Below are 5,697 nucleotides of genomic sequence, written 5' to 3'. Positions count from 1 at the left end.
CCCCCTTCATTGGAGGCTAGGAAGACTTGCTAATTAGTGCAAGGTGTTGTGGGTGTCAGATACAAAGTTTATGAATATTGATTTTTCTTTTCTTACTTGAACCAAAGTATGATTTGAACACACAGTCGCGGTGCTCTTTGATCAGGAGGCAGCAAGACTGTGTGATGACAGCGGAGCCCGGATGTGTATTGACGTGACCCAGATTTCATTGGCTCATCAGGGCTGAGGAAGAGCTTGCTGTATTGCGAGGAGCCCCGCTGATGAAGCCCAGTTTCCTGCAGCAGCCTCGCTGTTCTCCTGCTGACCCTGGTGGGCAGGCTTTTATTGCATATTGGAGAAAAAACCTGCTTGCCCTGAAAAGAAACATTTTTTTGATCAGAGGCGAGCAGGTTCGGGTGAAGCACAACTTTGTTTGAGAGTTCAGGGTACACTACTTAGCTCGTAGTGGTTTTGTGTGAATTGTTCCGAGAAGGCAACACTAGGTTTAAGCTCCTAACTTCCTGTACAAAACTGCAGTGTGTACTGTTAATATCCTGTGCAGTAAATCTCACCTCACACTTAACTTCATCTTATTTCAGGTAAAAAAAAAAAAAAAAAACTTTTTCTGAATCAGGGCTTCTACCCACGCGACCTCTGTTCATCTGTGGACAGCTTCTCATATATTACAAAGAGTATCTATATCATGGCAACTAACTGTTGTGAAGTCTAGTTGGGGTAAAGTCGGTCATTTGTTCTCCCATGCAGCGCGATCACATTCAGGCTTAGCATTTTGTATACCTGTAGGTTTGTTTCTGAGAGTCACATGACTGGTATGGCCTACTTACTGCGCTGGTGGTGGGTCAGAACAGACTCAGGGGCAGGCTGGAGTTTTACTTTGAAAAGGAAATTCCTGGGGGGGGGTCAAAATAACTGACAGAGATGAAGAACCACAGCTTTTCATTTTTAGCTTATTACCATTGATTTGATTTGTGTTCACTAAATGATCTATGCACTTTGCAACAAAACAGTAATGATGTCATATGTGAAGACACCACTGTTACCTACTTATAAGCTAGTAGTTCATAAATTATATTATATATTGTATTGTTTAAATAAATCCCATAAACAGACCGAAACTGACAAAGTGTTGGGTTTGTCTCTCAAAACTTTCTGACTTCCTGTTTCCTGCCCTTAGCTTCCAGCGCATTGGTTCCCACTAATGATGTGTATATTTTACAATAGATGCAGTTTCATTCAAAAAAGTTTGGAACTATAGGTTTTAAAAGCCTTAGAGAAGTTAATATGGCATTTTTAAGGGACCATTATAAATAATATGTGCTGTGATGTAAATTACTCCAAGTAAGCCAGAGCTAATGGTTGATCAAACAGATTTCTTTATTTAAAATGCTCTGGTGTCATTTGTTTTGGGCTCTTGGGGACAGAAGAAGTAAAAAACTAACAAAAAGTATGTTTTTCATTGCATTACTGTATGAAAAAATATCAATTATTGTGTAAGCATTCCACAACTACAGCTCCCATGAGGCGTTGTTGGTGCTTTACTGACAAAGGCTTAATCTAAAAAAAAAAAACACCTGAGATTTTATTGCCTTATAATGTTTTGTGGGACGATGTGCAACCTGTTTACCATCATACTTTAATCCATTGTTGATATAAAAAATATATTTATTGGTGGTATTTAGATGTATCCAATCGAGCTATTTATTCTGGCTGGTCTTCCATGTTAGTGTCAGTGGTCAGGTATGGTTTGGATTTATTATTTTTTCAAATGTGGTTGTTTATCTCTGCTCCTTTGCATTTTAAACTTTCTGCGTCCAGAGAGGTTCTGCCTTTACAAACATGTGAGTCTGTCTAAAGCTCCAGCCTGCACCTCAGCGGGGACAGACGGTGTTAAAGCGACCCTCCCCTCTGATGCCTTCATTATAATGACCTGGTCCTGATCTTCCTGAGCACAACTGCTTGAGCTGTGACACTAGCAGGATGTCCCGCCTCCCCCCGACCCCCACCATACCTAGCCTTCTAGTATGTGAGTCGACTGGCCCTTTTTGTACACCTGGTGTTCTGTACATAATAACCTTCACCCCTCCTTACCCCTACCCCACCCCCAGCTGTCCTTTCAGGGGGAAAAAGATTAAAAAAAAAAAAAAAAAGCTCCATCCTCTGAGTCCCCGAAATCTTGTATTTTGTTCTAATAATGACAACATTTATTTATAAGGANATGACATCTAATAGCCTCAGACAAGGGACTTGTCTCTATTCTTGTCTTGCTCGATCTTAGTGCTGCATTTGATACTATCGACCATGATATCCTATTTCATCACAGCAGCAGCCGCACTAAACTATCTCTTTCTCCTTTTTGTAATGTTCCAGTTAAATAAAATTTAAAAATGTTAAAAAATTAAATGGATATATTGAAAGGTTAAAAAAAAAATGTCTCTAGAAGTCCCCGCCCCCCCTCTGGCTCTGTACTCTGAACTTTGTGTTTTTGTTTTTTCTCTTTCTGTATGCTTCTCTTTATGTGCTTCAGATGAAGAGTTCTATTTATTATGACATTAACGTTATTATAATTATGACTAATTATTAATATTATCATCATCCTCATCATCCTCATTATTATCATTAATAAACTTGTCTACTTCAGCCAACTTGTCTCAGCTGTTTTGTGGTGAGTGATGAGTTCCTGCGTTCAAGGGGCCGACTGGGACTCGAGGTAAGACTACAACTCCCATGACATATCACTGCATGTGAGATGAGCCAGGTGGAACGGGGCGGGATGACGCTCCCAGACCCATTTGTCTTATACCGAACCCCCTCTGGGTTTACAAGATGGAGAGCACCTGTCTGTCGCAGAGGCTGCCATTTACCAAATCGGAGCAAAGACAAACTCTGAGTGAAGAGAGGAAATATAGACTCGAGCCTTCAGGGGGAAAACGGGGAAACAGAAACACACAAATGTAAATACTTCAAAAGATCAGTGGCTCTCCATCACTGTTGACTTTGTTTAATCCTTTGAGCCTCGACAAACAAGATGAGATGGGATTCTTATTGTCACAGCATAAGAAACTGCTAAAAGAAAATTGGGAAAATACTGTTGTTTTTGTGTCACTGCTATGCCGCATCAAAATGTGCACAATGTCGTCTGTAGGTATGCATCCTTTTTAAATGTAGTTTTTTCAGCCTGAGGCCTCAACTGAACCCCATTGAAATCAGACGTTAAGTTCTTACTTTCATCATAAAAAGCAGACCAGCGGAGGATGGGGGGGGGGCAGGTTATGTAGGGCTTTGTAAGTAAGCAGTAGTTTTTTGAAGTTGATACAGGATTGAACGGGGAGCCAGTGGAGTTTGATGAGGACGGGGGTGATGTGTTCTGAGGCCTTGGTGCCGGTGATGATCCGGGCTGCAGAGTTCTGTATGATTTGTAGTTTATTGATGAGCTTGGTGGGAATGCCTGAGGATGGCGTAACAGTAGTCGATCCGGGACGTGACAAATACATTGACTTCAGTGTTTGATTGAGAAAGGGATGTGCGGAGTCTGGAGATGTTGCATATGTGGAAGAAGGCAGTCCGGGTGATGTTATTTATGTGAGGTGAAAATGAGAGGGAGCTGTCCAGGATGACACCAAGGCTCTTAACTTGGCCAGAGAAGGGGAGTAGCCATCAATGATGAGGTTGGAGGCAGGGGAGGATGAGGTTTTGGAGAGGGGGGTTTTGGTGCCAACCAGCAGGGCTTCGGTTTTGCTGCCATTGAGTTTGATGTCCTGGAGGCGTTGGTGAGAGAGGTTGGGGGGGAGGGCAGTGTTGGGTTTGCTGGAAATGTAGACCTGGGTATCATCGGCGTTACAGTGGAAATGGACATTATGATGACGGAGGATAGTGCCAAGGTCGATAGTGCCAAGACTAATTGTCTAACAGTAAGGGATCGCCTGGTTCAAGCTTGGTATATATGAAAGTTGAAGCAGCTTAACACTTGTTCTGATTCAATACGACATTCTGTTAATAAGCAGTTTGTACAGTACCCCAAACGCAGAAGATTGAGTTTCGCTCTAGGGAACCTAATACAAAGTGATGGCTGCAATGATGAAGTGTAAAACTTTTTTTTCTGATGTTAAAATATGCTGTTTCTACAAATATTTCTTAACGGACTTCGCTTTTTTTTACTCATATTTTTGTCATTTTTGATTTTTCTTTAACATGAAATACTATATATTTTTTCTTATATTTATGAAATACTATACAATGTTGTTTTTTACTGAGATTTTCAACTTACCTTTTTTGATGACATAATAATCAGGGTCTATTTTTGTGTGTCAACATACTGTTTTATTGTTAAACTATAATATTTTTGTGATTATCTTCATATTATGCTATGTTTTTTACATACTATTATAAACGTTTTTTTTCATCATGTTGTTTTTTCTTTCATTTTTTAGATGCTATTCTATGTCATTTTTCAATACTATGATGTTCTCTTTCAGATATTCTAGAAGTACTATACAATGTCATTTTTTCAGATATTCTCGACATACTATGCTATGTCATCTTTGCTTATATTTTAGGCTTATGTTCCAATGTTTTTCATACTATACTATCTAGTTATTTTAGCAAGATTAGACATACTATACTATGTCTTTTTTTGATATATTTTCAACCTGCTATACTATGCAATTTTTTGCACACTTTCAACATGCCATACTCTTCCTTTTTTTGCAAAATGTGAAATACTGAACAATGCCTTCTGTTTCATATTTTCAACATACTATACTATGCAGTTTTTTTCATAATTTAGTGGGAATGCTGATACAGCATTCCAACTACTTGTTCTTCTACGCACGAAATTCTTTGTTATTATTCTGCCCAGTTATTTTGTCCGTCTTCTTCTCCCACGTTCCCATGGCAGAAACTCCGTTCAAACATCAAAACGTTCAGCTCCCAAGATTTATCCCATAATTCATCACATTTTTAGCCTGGAAGTCAAGCGAGAAACTCTTCAGACTTGAAAAATATTCAGAAGCCTCATTCCAACTTTAAAATGTTCATACCTTTAGTTGGCATACAGGGAACTGCTTTAGGCTGGTTTAGGCCCTATCTATCTGAACGCTCTCAGTTTGTACGTGTCAACGATGAATCTTCCATGCAAACCAAAGTTAGCCATGGAGTGCCACAGGGCTCAGTGCTTGGACCTATTTTGTTCACACTATATATGCTTCCGTTAGGCAATATTATAAGGAATCATTCTGTAAACTTTCATTGTTATGCGGATGATACTCAACTATATTTATCAATCAAGCCTGATGAAATTAATCATCTAAATAAAATTCAAGACTGCCTCAAGGACTTAAAAACGTGGATGACCTTCAATTTTTTGATGTTAAACACGACCAAAACTGAAGTTATTGTACTTGGCCCGAAGAATCTACGAAACAAATTATCTAAAGATATACTAACTATGGATGGCATTAATTTGGCCTCCAGTGAGACTGTAAGGAATCTTGGTGTTATATTTGATCAGGATTGATCCTTTAACACCCACATAAAATCAATTTCAAGGACCGCCTACTTCCATCTACGTAACATTGCAAAAATCAGGCATATCTTGCCTCAAAACGATGCAGAGAAACTAGTCCATGCATTTGTTACTTCAAGGCTGGATTATTGTAACTCCTTATTATCAGGGTGTACCAAGAAGTCAGTCAAGTGTCG

The sequence above is a fragment of the Notothenia coriiceps genome, unplaced genomic scaffold, assembly GCF_000735185.1.
Source record: "Notothenia coriiceps isolate Sejong01 unplaced genomic scaffold, NC01 NC01_scaffold00037246, whole genome shotgun sequence".
Taxonomy (NCBI): Eukaryota; Metazoa; Chordata; class Actinopteri; order Perciformes; family Nototheniidae; genus Notothenia; species Notothenia coriiceps.
The sequence above is the reverse complement of the archived record's forward strand: the minus strand, read 5'-3'. Positions refer to the sequence as shown.